The sequence below is a fragment of the Motacilla alba genome, chromosome 6 (genome assembly GCF_015832195.1).
Source record: "Motacilla alba alba isolate MOTALB_02 chromosome 6, Motacilla_alba_V1.0_pri, whole genome shotgun sequence".
In the NCBI taxonomy this organism is placed as follows: Eukaryota; Metazoa; Chordata; class Aves; order Passeriformes; family Motacillidae; genus Motacilla; species Motacilla alba.
This window is the reverse complement of record NC_052021.1, coordinates 31581454-31594952: the sequence shown is the minus strand read 5'-3', so window position 1 is coordinate 31594952 and position 13499 is coordinate 31581454. Positions and strand designations below refer to the sequence as shown.

Here is a 13499-nt window from a genome sequence, read left to right as displayed (position 1 = left end):
AGAGAGCAGACATGAAGGTATCTGAGGTGCAGCCAACTCCTGTGCATCCTCCTCCCAAGGAAATACTACATTCTATTTTCAGCAGAATTTTACCAGAGCCCTTTTCAAACAGACCTTGTGACACAAGGTAAGACAGCCTGTAAAATGCATGGAATCCTGGTATTATCAATAATCCTTTTGTGGCACCATGTGCTCACAGAGACAAAAAAACATAGAGACCACCATGGGTTGGTGCCAGCGTAGGAATGAGACAGCAACACCCAAAATGGAGTAATTCAAGTGAGACACGAGCTTGAAAGTGAGCATTTCTACAAAATGTTGAGTAACATAAACATTAAGGGAAGCTCTAAACCATTCAAGGACACACCACTTGCTCTTAGAGGTGTACAGCCATAAGAAACTGTCCTTCTAGGTCTGGAAACTACAGATCATACTTCTTAAACTGAGCCCAAATGATAAACATTTCATCCTTTGTTTGGGAGCAAGGAATGCACTAACCATAGTGTCATATTCAATATGCACTGAACATATGTTCAGTATACATTCAATAAGCATTTCTGTTAGTCAGATGCAGTTTTGGACTGTTGGTCTGTATGAAGTAAATTGAACAGAGCAGTTTGCTGAAGGACAGGACTGATTTGCCTCTTCCCAGTGGTTCTGTTGCCATAAAATGAGAAGCCATTTCATCCCCCAGAAGCACTCTACAAGCCAGCCCAAATCAAGGACTCCTCTCATTTTGCTTGAGTTAGAAGATAACTCTGAGCTGCCAGACTCTGTTTGGTTTCCTGAGACCTGTGATTATTTTCAGCAGCTCCATGTCAGGAGAAGAGCAAATACAGGATTTAAATTCATTTGCCAAAATCTATCACAGTATAAAGCCTTAAGAGAGCTGGGGAAGAAGAGACCCCAGTGTCACTCCTGACACCTCAAGGAGCACTGTGGCCCCAATCTTCCCTCTCCCTCTTCTCTGCAGAATCCCATAGAGAGCTCCCACCCCATCAGGATGCACATCATGACCCTGTGCCAACCAAATCCTGGCTCATCACCCCGACTCCTGAAGCAAAAGGAGTTCTACTAGGTTATAACTTCAGGTGTTTGGAGATTTCTTTATTTTCTCCACAAACTTACAGCTCAAAACCACTGTGTCTGGCTTTTCATTATATCTGCTGTTGCAGCTCCTCAAAAACCCTTTGTGCCACTTTAACCATCCTCATTCCTCAGGCCACAGGACAGTCAAACTGGAACAGGCACACTGCATAATTTCAAATCATATCCCTCCAAAGATGCACCATGTTTTAAGTTCTACACATTTTAAGCTTAAAGAACAGCTGCAAACAAAGGGCTTCTATAAATAAAGCTTCACAATAGGTATTCAACAACAACAACAAATAAGCTTTCTCCTCCCTCCATGAAGCTGGTTCAGGAAACTTTAAAGTTGAAGAATCAAAGAGAAGAAAGAGTTGTGTGATATTTTTCCCAGTGTCATAAAAATAATCCCAGGAAGTTATCATCTAAACCAACAAAATGAGAAGTAATTCATATCTCTCAGGCTTTCACGTATTTTTCATTGTGCTGCACTTAATTAATGTTTCACCCTTTACAACTTGAACTCTAAGTCTAGCTCTGTAACACTCAAACAATAATGTTTAGACTCCTTTTTCCCAAACAGCACTTGTAACATATACAGAAACTGGAATGGAAAAACCTCTATTTTCTGTCTCCTCCTTAGTTAAATTATGGAGAGAATCGGTGCCTGTTTATCTACCTTTTAAAGGAGGTCCCTTTGTTTACTTGCTCTCTTCCTTGGATGAATTGGGCATAACCATTTGAAGTAAATAGAAATACTTGCTCTTTTTTGTTCACTGCATGAGTTTTCACTCTGGAAAACTTCTTGAGTCTGTGGACAGAGAGCTGAGGTGCCTGAGCTCCAGAAAAAGGCTTTGTTTTGCCAATATTTAATAATTCCCAAAAGATTCTGATGCAACACTCCTGATTTTCAGCTAGTACAATCAAGTAAGAACTGTCTTAACCATAAGTCAAATCCTGATGTGCTTGTTATGAGAAGCAGTTGTGCTCACAAAGAAAATTCTATTTAACAAAGAAACATGAAGGGAAGCTTAATACCAGAAAAAACCTTCTTTATCATGGCCTGGGATCTGGGCAAGGGCATAAAGCCTGGAAACACATTCCAGTACTATTCTCCAAAGTCAACATGCATCCTGGAAATATTAAATCTTGTGTGCAGTTTTCCTTAGTGAAAATACAGATGATCTCTCTTACACGAGGTATTTTTTAAGACCACGGTCCTACGTTCAAACAGTAAGAAAAGATTTTCCCAGAACAACAGGATTTTCTGTGAAAAGGAAATTATGTATTTCAGCCAGTTCAATACATAATCCATTTTCTCTGAGAAACTCAGGGAATACATGGAACAAAAAGAAATAATAATGCTGCTGCTGTATAGTTCTTGGTGCAAAGCAAGATTGCCAAATTCTGATACACCCTGAGAGTTGGCACCAACTTAAAGCTGCACAAGGAGCAGCCACCACAGGTCCAGCTGTGGGCAGGTTCTCAGCAAAGGAAGACTCTTGTACCATCTAGAATATGATTCTGAAGCTCCAGCCAAGGTTAAAGCAGAGTGCGAACCTGCAGGACTTGTTTGTGGGGCAGTGATGAAGTGGGAACTACAGGAAGGAGCCTGGGAACTTAGTGGGAGGTTACCTTCATAACATGTCATACATCTCTTTCCTTCTGTATCCTTTGGAATTTGTAAGTAACAGGTGAAAAACTACAGATTGTAGAAGTCACAAAACATTCTTTCAGTCTGTCTCTTTCATGTCCCTTCTTGAAAGACACCAGTAAACAGTAAATCTAACACATACAGATGGGGTCCCACAGCAGGGGAGAACTGGGAAATCCAAGAATCAGACTGGACCAACCAAATCTGGCATCAACTTGTGGAGCCTGAGCACTCCCATTCTCATCTGGGAAGTCTGAGCTCTTGCCCAGCCTGTTACACAAATCTCTGGAGGAAATACTGAAGGCAGAACCAAGGTTGACCTCTCTTCCTCACCTCTGGCTATGTGGAAACCCAGCCTCATAAGTTACATTACCTTTTTTATAAACCACAGGTTCTTACAATTTAAATCCTCCCCAATTTCAGAAGGAAAAATTGCCTTTTTGTCAGTGTAGCTGGAAAGCAAGAATGAGATTTCTTCATTCCCCTGCCTCTCCTCCCTGCCTGCCCTTGCCAGGCAGACACAGCCTTGAAGTGAGTGAGGTCACCCCGGTTGCCACCAGAAAACTCAATTCATTAAAAGTGGCTTTCAACAGAGCTGTGGCCTTGGGCCGCGGTGGGAACGCTGCCATCTGCCTTGGGTTCCTCCAATATTGACACTGCAGCAGCACAGCCAGTGCCACCCTGCTCCCTGGCTTCATCTCATAGCAGGCAAAGAGAATTTAAAAGAAACTTAAAAGCAGGACTTTGACATGAGGACTGAGCTCAGCAGCATCACCTTACACAGAGATGCTCAAGGGAGCAAAACTGGAAGTGGGATGTGCCAAGGGAGCTCCACAGGCTTTTGCAGGGTTACTTCATTTAATGTTAAATCTATGTAGAATTTTTATTTAGTGTATAGCCTACTTCAGGAAACAAGGCAAACAAACATGTCTGACTACTTTATGGAGTACTGATCTATTGATGTGCAGTATGAACAATCTGGAGAGGAAATGGGGGGTGACATGAATTTTTGAAGCCAAGAGTTAGAGCTGCATTAAGTGCTGCCTGTGTGGGGACTGAGGAAAGGGAGATGGATCCAAAGGAGCTGCTCTCCATCAGTCAGGGTTGTGGATTCACAGCTAACTAGAAGACTGGCTTCAGGAGAATCTGCTCCAAAAAAGCTAAGGTGAACAGACTCTGTTTCAATTTATACATTTTCTTCCAGATTCTGCACTTAGGAAAAAGTATGGTTTATCTCCCTAATTAGCAGAATGTGCCCTGGATTAATTGAGGTCTCTCCTACCTGTCAGCAGTATCACTGCCTGCACTTCATAAACTCAACCTTCTCCCTGCTACTCAAAAAACTCTTGCTCACCAATTGTTTTGTCTCTGTATTTTATTGAAATGACAACTTCATTCTCATGGTGTATTTAGAAATAGGACATATTGGGAGGAAATAAACCAGGCAATCTTACAACACACACACAAGAACAAAACCCAACTGTGCTCCATTGCCACCCAAGAGTGCTCAGAAGGTGATGCAATGAAAGCAAGGACTGCAAAGATTTATTTGGATGTTTGCAGATTGTCCTCTGATTGTAGTGTGACATTTGGAGGTGTACAGAGAAAATGAGGACTCAGAAGATGAGCAATTCCTCCCTGACTAGTTTTAACTGGTGCTAACTCCTGCAGTCTTTTCTTGAGGTACAGCTGGACTCCCTGAGGGGGAGGAGAAAGAAATGAGTATTTTGTCTTTTTTTTTTCTCCATCTCATCTTTAGATCCTCATGTTCTTTACAACTGGCTAGAGCTGCAGCTCAAGGGGAAAATGTCTGTCCAAGTACATCCATCGCCTCTAGGAAATGTAAACCTGCATTAAAGTTCTCTGCAGACCTGCACCCAGAGCCTCAGGACTCAAACAAGGAATCTGCCACCAGGGGATCACCTCAGTTCCTGTACCAGGTACTGGCAGGGACCTGAGGCAAACAGAGTCCAAGGCCACGGCATGAAGGACCCAAATGAGCAAACACTGCAGTGCTAATGCAAAAGCACCATCTGTGGCAAGAGCTAAAGGAAACAGATTCCATCAGGCCTGGCTCTGCAAAGCATTTGCAGCTGTTATATCATAAATTTAAGGTATGAATTTCACATGAGTATTTACTGAACAATTTATCATGCACCGTGAGAGGAAACTCCATCAGAGAGAAAAGGAGAAAAAAAAAAACCAACCAACTTTTTAGATTGTTCAATTTAGTATTGAAGATTAATTTTGGCTTTCCTTCTTGGTATCTCCCACTGGGAGATGAGCTGGAAATAAAAAGGAGGAATGAGTTCTGTAGTTTCACCTCCATCGATCATTTTCAGAGATGATCCTCATAAAGCCTGCATGAATAATTCAGGTGTGGTTTACTGATGAGCCCAGAACCAAGGATACAGGAGTGGCTGCATCCTTCTGAGGTCAATCTGGTTGTGTGTTACTTAAGCAGGCACTTTTACTGCAGTGGCAAGGGCCACACAGGCTGACAGATTTGGAAAGACACAGTAACTCCAAGCTTTAGAGTTTCTGACAAGGCAGGCAGAGATATGCATTAATTTCAGTCAAAGCTCATTCACTGTAAAAATCTGATAAAACTCTTTTGGATTTCCAGGTGTCATTTTCAATGGTTAAAATGATCTTCTCTTAAAAATCCCCCAAACCCAAGTAAGCTGCCACAAAAAAAGAACGCTGAGGTAGGATGTTCCAGCAATACATCCCTCCTGATGAAGATCAATCCTGCTCTCAACTCTTGCCTCTGAACTGCTGCACATACACAGAATCATAAAATAAGTTTGGGTTGGAAAGGACCTTTGAAATTCATCAAGTTCAGTGCTCTTGGTCAGTTCAGTTCAAGTCTGCCTTACCCACCCGTGCTGGGACCTTTAAACAGCATGGACAGCTTCTTGTTGTAAATGTAGGCAGAGTCCAGAGGGGGAAAAGGACTGCTCATTACATTCTACATTTAAGGGCTTCATCCTTCTGTTTATATAAAATTCAATAACTGGCAATCTCTCATAATTCATCTTGTGGCATCACTTGTGGTTCAGTTACACAAATCTAATACAGAGACATATACAGTCTTTACTCTTTATTTTTTTTCCTTCAGACTCTCACAAATACAGCCCTGCATCATAATTCAAGAACATCAGGAGAGCCCTAATGGTAATTCCTTTCCTGGAGATCAAGTTACCACTTCAGGTCAGCAGCCATTAGCTGACCCAAGGGCCTACTCAAGAGGACCAAGAATGTTCTACAGCTATAACAAAAGATCATTTTCTTAATCCCAGCACTAGGTTAGGATAATACCAAAGACGTGCCAACTTTCTATGCTGTGATTTTTACATATTTGTCTACACAGTGACTTCCAGCTAACACGACATTCCCCAATAATTAGCTTTTTCTAACATGATGGTTGTTAGCTAGTACATGTTTTGAATATGAAACATCCCTACAGATTTTAAATTTTGTTATTAAATTTGTGCAGCAACCTACAGAAAACAGAGATGGAATGGTGGAGTTATCTGGTTATTTTAGGTATTAATATTTGGCATCTACCAAATTTGAATTAGTCTATCTATCTAGCACCCAAGAGCTGCTGAATACATGGTTTTAGAAAACAATGCAAATATATGTGGTGAGTGTCATAAACCTCACAAAATTTCTGTAATGCTCTAGAGGCATAAACCTCCCAAGGTATTTCCTCTTTCTCTAATAAGACATACCTTTGGAATTATAGGGTGTCTCAAAAGAATTCAGTGCTCCCTCTGGGGGGTGGAGCAGATGATCTCCAGAGGTCCCTTCCAACTCCAACCTCTCTGATTCTGTGAGAACCTTTTGCCCACTGCAGAGCAAAGCCAGTAACCTCAGCCCAACCTGCTGGGGCTGAAAGATGGGTGACACTCCAGGGACCATGGAAAGCCATCTGTCCTGCTGCCTCTGCCCCCTGGGAATGTTCTCAGTGCTGCATCTGATGCTTATATTAAATCAGGAGCTGGGGGAGGTACCAACATGTCACTTGGTGTCACCACACTCCATTTACAGGACAGCTCCTTCAGGGACACATTTCTGACCATTAACTATTAATGGACCTCTCTCACACTTCTGTAGGGCAAAGTGACAAGATCACCCATCCTAGGATTGAATAAATTCACAACAAACCCATACTGTGAGGACACCAACCACAAAAGAGGTCACAAGAAGATGATGTTAGGAAGGAAACAGATCATCAAGCTTTCCTTCAGCTCACATCCTGCTCCCACAGGTGTGACATCATTGTCCCACAGGAACATTACCACTGATGTGCACACACAGGATGAGAATAAAGCCTTCAGAATGTAATAAAATCATGTTTGGTACCTGCAAGGTGGACACAGGAAAACCACAGGGTACTGGTCTCTGAGGGCCTGCTCCAGTGATGTGCACAGTGCCCCAGACCTCTGACCAGAAGTCAGTGGGAATTCAGATTTCTAGTGCTGGGTCTGCACGGAAAAGTGCATCACCTCACAGGGGAACCCTTCAGTCTGCTGGCTGGTGTGTATGGCACACATACAGAATATACAGCATATAATATGTGCACAGAAAAGGCAATCACACCTTGGGCTACTCACCTGCAACACTCCTGCCACATTCTACAGGTTCTTGCCTTGCAAAGTCTGACCATCAAAACAAAGCCATAATTTCACCACAGGATTATTTCAGCTTAAACAATAATGCTGGGAAATAATTCTAGTCCTACTTTATACAGGTCCTATAATAAAGTCCTACTTTAGAGCAAGAAGTTCCCCATATTGCTTTAAATCATGTTAAATTTTTCATTTTAATTTTATAACAATCACCACTGCTGAGTTACCAGATCTCTTTTATTTTTACTTTAAAACTGGATATGGCTCAATCAAAAGTACAACTCCAGCTTCTTTTATCACAGCAATTTCAAATAATTTTATAGAAGAAATCCATGAAGTGGGATGAGGTTCATTTCCTTGGTATCTTCATGCTTTATCCTGCTATCTTTCTGATGTATTAAAACACCAATTAGAAACAATACTCTAGGACAGAGAGATTGAGGGCCTTTTTTTTTAAAAAAAAAAAGGTTTTTGTAAAAGAACGCAATCAAAACTGGAAGGTTTAAACAGAAATCATGTTGCATTCAGAGTAATATTCCACAAAATCATCTGCAGTTCCTTCCTCAGCAGAGCTTTCTGCTCAACCCAAGAGCAGGATACCATCACGTGTTCATTTTATGGCCTCAGCTATGAAGCAGCAGAGAAGCATCCTTTGCAATTCTCACTTAAAATGTCAAATAAATCCCATTCCACCGAAACGACAATTGCACAAGAGCTGATATTGACAGGGATGTGTGCAGAAAGCAGGGCAGGAGCTCCTCTCCAAAGGAAGATTTTAATATCATTTCAGCTTAAATATTCCCACAGAAAACACAGCTCCCCAGAAAAATAACCACTATTACAAAAAAGGTGGCACTTGCCAGCCCACAAGGATGTGTTGTGAGAGGCACAAGGCTGAATTTTGGGATACAAGGAGGAAGGTGATCCTGCAGCAGAGCCAGGTGAGAGGTGCAAGGCTGAATTTTGGGACACAAGGAGGAAGGTGATCCTGCAGCCAGAGCCAGGCAAGAGGTGCAAGGCTGAATTTTGGGACACAAGGAGGAAGGTGATCCTGCAGCAGAGCCAGGTGAGAGGTGCAAGGTTGAATTTTGGGACACAAGGAGGAAGGTGATCCTGCAGCAGAGCCAGGTGAGAGGTGCAAGGTTGAATTTTGGGACACAAGGAGGAAGGTGATCCTGCAGCCAGAGGCATCCCCTGCCCTGAGCATTTCTGTGCCTCCCCTCACCCTGAGCCCAAAGGGTGTCAAACCCTCTGAAGCTGCCCCAGAGCACCTCAGCTGAGCTGGCAGTGATGGGCACCAGGGTGGATTTTGTGTGAATGGGTGAATCTGGTCACACACTGCTGATCTGATGCCACTGAGTCACTCCTCAGCTCTTCCAGTAATGGGGGTTCCAAGCTGAAGTGCTGAGTGTCTGAGCTCAGAGATAAGAATCTGGATTTTCTTATTTTACATAGATGAGATAACAGAAATAAAATGCCATGGCTTCCCCCCTCAGATCATTACGTAGGACTTCAGCAATGGAAAGTAATACCTTGTGTGTTATCCAAGCCACACAGATCAGTTTGGAAATGTGTCTGCTATAATAGATTGCAAAAAGAAAACTATGAATACCTTAAACATTATTCACTTGTTACAAAAAGGCCCGTTTTCCCTCACAGGATGGCTATATTTAGAGAACAGGATTAGAACTGCAGTGGAGGAGAACTAAAAGGGCATAATCATCTTAAAAATAATGTTGAATTTTGGGTTTTAGCCTATTGTCTTATAAGCAGTCTTCCTACCATAACTGAAATGGGAAGAAGGAATTATTTTTTCCTGCTTTTTCTCCTTGTTTGTTCAGCAATTTTGAGCACATTTTGTGCAGAAGCCAAATTCCCACTCCCCCAACAAAAGCCATTTCCTGCTTTCACACAGCAATGCTAGAGAAATATCTCAAGCTGTGGGAAACCACATCTGAAGGAAAAAAGACTGCGGGATATAACAAGGCACACTTACAGCAGCACTTCAATCTACTTAAATCATTTTTCTAACTGATTAGCAAGAAGTTTCCCATATTGCTTTAAATCATGTTAAATTTTTCCTTTTTATTGCTTTTTCCTGAGATCTAGCAGGGTATGTTTTTCAACACCACTGATATAAATGAATAATAAAACAATCCTCTATCCTTTCTGGCCTGCCTGCTTTCTCTTTTACTGGCTTCAGCCTGAATAATGAAAATATCTACGCCACAGAAACAGGACTCAGAATTGAAATTGTTTTTTAAATCCCTATGCTCTTCTCAGGCAGATGCTTTATTCTCTGAAGTACAACAGGAAAAAGCAATTTAATTAAAGGCACTCTTCTTCAGACATCACAACTGCAAATATACTAATGTGTCCCTAAATCACCAGAGGCTGCTGAATATTCAACCACAGAAATCTTTGAGGAAGATGCAGGCTACCCCAATATCAAAGGTGGAAAATGCTTAAAACAAATATAACCAGTTAATACACAATAATCCCAGCCAGTGATGCACTTTGCTCACCCTAGTGGGTTAGGGCTTGGTGTTTGAATCAGTGGTTGATGATGAAATATTTAATACCCCTGGTAGGTATCTTTCCTCTTCTTTAAGTCCCAAGGTCTAAAATTTTAACCCAGGAAATATCATTGTGAGAACTGTCCCCCCGTGAAGAAGCATCCTGCGCTCCTGCTACACAGCATCACCAATGGGAAACCGATCAATGATTCAGCAGGAGCCAGAGCCACAGGTTGGGAATTGCTTTGTTTACTGCAGCCACCTTTTCAATGCAACAGTGTGGCTTTGCAGAGCCACCTCTCAGCTGTGCCCGCAGCTCCAAAGCAGGACCCGGGGACAAGACAGCGCGGGTGGATGTGTGACACCCGCCACTCCTGGGGACCGGCCAATCCTGGGAGCACGGAGACGGCTGAAAACTCCGGGATGTGCAATGGGCTGTGCCCCTGCAGTGCCTGGGGATGGCCCTTTCAGAAGGGAGACAAGGATTACACGGGGGTGAAGAGAGGCGGGGAGAACCTTCACTGAAAAGGAAAGAGAGGAGGAGAGACCCTCTGCCTCCAACCTGCTCCATATTCTGCCTTTTTGGTCCCTGCACAGCCTCCCTACAGGACTCTGCAAGATCCTCTCTAACCCTTACTCCTCTACCTCAACACCTGATGCAGCTGCACGGACAGAAACATGGCCAGCGAGAGTAGGAGCAGAGAACAAAAAAAAATATGTCAACCTCTTAACAACAATAAAATCTCTGCTTGGGCTCTACTCATTTCATCTCCTGCCTTGCATGGGTGAGATTCCTCTGCTGCTGCTCCAGCTCGGTGCAGCTCTGGAGGGCTTCCCACTGTCTCTATTCACCTCTCCCATGGGCACATTCAGTGCTGCTGCAACTCTCAGGGAAACCTTCCCTTCCCTTCCCTTCCCTTCCCTTCCCTTCCCTTCCCTTCCCTTCCCTTCCCTTCCCTTCCCTTCCCTTCCCTTCCCTTCCCTTCCCTTCCCTTCCCTTCCCTTCCCTTCCCTTCCCTTCCCTTCCCTTCCCTAGCAAGCACCGTCTCAGCAGCACAGAGTGATGGAAAGAGCAAATACTTGATCTCCAGTGGCATTTATTTCACCAGCTGGACTGCCCTCAGCTCAGCCAGGTGAGGAGGAGCCTGAACCTTCCCTTCCTGAGCTCCCACTTTGGTCCTGCATTTGGGAACGTAAACAAAAGGATATGAATTTCTAGCTCATCTTTCCTCTCCTTCAGTAACCAAACCCTTTTCGCAGCACAATGCTGGACTCATTTCTAAGGAGAGCAACGGGCTGTTAGTAACATGACCAATAAATGCAGGTTTTTATGCTGAAGGAAATCAAAGCTCTAAAGGAGCAGGAGCTTATGTGATTCCAACTGTACCCTGTGTCAGATACAACCTGGTTTACATTAAGCCCTACAAAAAAAGCTGCTTTTGTTTAGGAAAATTGTACCGTGTAAATTTGGACATAACTCTAAGGATTCCAATTAATCAAAATCAAGTAAGCTTAAAATGGAAAGACACAGATTTTCTCAAAGTTTACATATTTGCCCCAATGGAACCAAGAGCCCCAGTTCTTTCTCTTGAAGAGGATTCCCAATCATCCATTCATCCCCTGAATCACTCCTTGCAGCAGAGGGAGAGGAGCTGTAGCAAACAATTCTGCAGGGCAGCAACAAACAAGGAACAGAGCTCTACAGCTGTCCTGAGGTCTGTCTCAGACATATCCACAGCTGCTTCAACCAAAACTCAGTTCATGTGCAAACTCCAATTTGGTTTCCAGAGCCAAGGAAGGATCTCACCATCTTGTCTAGTGTCACCATCAATGAAGGCTCTCAGGCCACAACCTGCCTCACAAGAAAATTTAAGACTGTAGCGGAAAAAGGAAACTAATTCAATTTTCCCCCCATTAAGCTGGTTCTAATGGGAATACAAAACATGATATCCATAGTTTGCTACTTAATTCAGATGGTTGCTTCAGAGCATTTAAGGATCTGAGGAGAAATGACACTTGTCCTTCCTTTGCTTTTTTTCATAGTAAAAAATACATTTGCTTGTTTGCTTCTTACAGCAAACCCGCCCACTTTCTCCAAGAGAATGCAAACTGCATTGAATTTCTAGCTGTAATTACAACTCTGCCTCTTGCCACTCAAAAGCCTGTTTACCTGGGCTATATAAGAAGCTTGGTACATAGCAAAATCCTCACAAAGCCTCAGAGGTGGATAAGGAAATGGTATCCATAAGACGTAAGCAAATATGAGAGGTGTATGGTCTTAAAACAAAGGAAATGCGCTTGTAGGAGACAGAACTGCTTTTCTGGGTGCTGTAATAATGTCAGAGAAACATTAAAAGCACCCAGACTATTACCTCTTGAAACACACAGCACCGAAGAGCATCTTTGATTTAAATCTAACAATCAGTTCCTCTGACTGCTGGGTCAAGGCGAGAAAAAAGCAAAAAAGCAAATTCAGCCAGGGAAACAGCTCTGCTGGCAAATGACAGCCACAATGCATGCGCAGGAAATGCCTTTTCATTCATGTTTTTACCACCTCACATCAGTTTTTATTTTCCGATTTGCCTGCATGTCATAATCCATAATAGATGACAGCAGCTCCATTACACGCGGCATAGGGCACCCCGGCCCGTATGGAGAGCTTTAGAGCACACATGGGTTTGCCAGGCGTGCTCTGTGCCTTGTTAACAGAGGGCTCAGGGAGGCCGGGCTCTTTTCATTTTATTTTCAAGGCTAAACGTGACCTGCCTACTTCCAGTGACAGGAGAAGTGGTTGATGTAACCACCTCTCATATCAAAGGGAGCACTGTCATTGACTTCAGAGATGAGATCCTTTGGGCTCAAATAAGGGAGGCTGGAATGAAAGACAGGGAAGCTTGACAGAAGAATCTCCTCGTTACTCCTGGTACATCTTAAGTAAAACATCCCCATGGCTTCCAGCAATCCACCCTGTTTAGCACACAAACCCAGCAGATAGAGCATCCTCTAATTACTGATGGGGATGCTCACTGAAGGCTGTCAGTAAGAGGAAGAAGAAAACAAATTTATGTTTCTAGATAATAAGCTGACAATAGGCAGAACTGTCTGTCAAGGGACTAACTCAGACTAAGTACCAATTCAGTAACAGCAGCTTCCCCTCCTCCCAAGACCCAAATTCTTCCAATATTTTTAAATTTCATATATGTGTATATATATATATATCTATATATATCTCCCACTGTTCCATGCATATATATTTATTTTGAGCCTTTTCCTATGTATGAGCAAATAGTACTGTGCAAATATTTCACCAGACTGATTTCTTTCAAACTTTTAAGAACCACACAATGGATTCTTGCAGGTTTGGAAGATATGAAAAAAAAAAAGTGATGGCAAGCAAGGGCTGTTTTTACACATAAGGAGCAATAACTTACATAAATACATGTGTATACAGACCCTAACGCAAAGAAAACTGCTCACATCTCCTGTGCAGAAGGTTGAAACTACCCAGTTTAAATTTTTCTGAGTCTCTCCTGTAACCAACAAACAAAAGAAAGACCATGCAGCAGAAGAAATATTGAAAAATAACCCACTGGGACACTGGCGTCT

General features: G+C 42.8%; 1 protein-coding gene across 15 annotated transcripts in view; it reads right to left on the bottom strand.

Moving 5' to 3' along the window:
* Positions 1-13499, bottom strand: part of TACC2 (transforming acidic coiled-coil containing protein 2) — a 129589-nt gene that overhangs the window by 39835 nt on the left and 76255 nt on the right. The gene's annotated exons all lie outside the window — the stretch shown is intronic.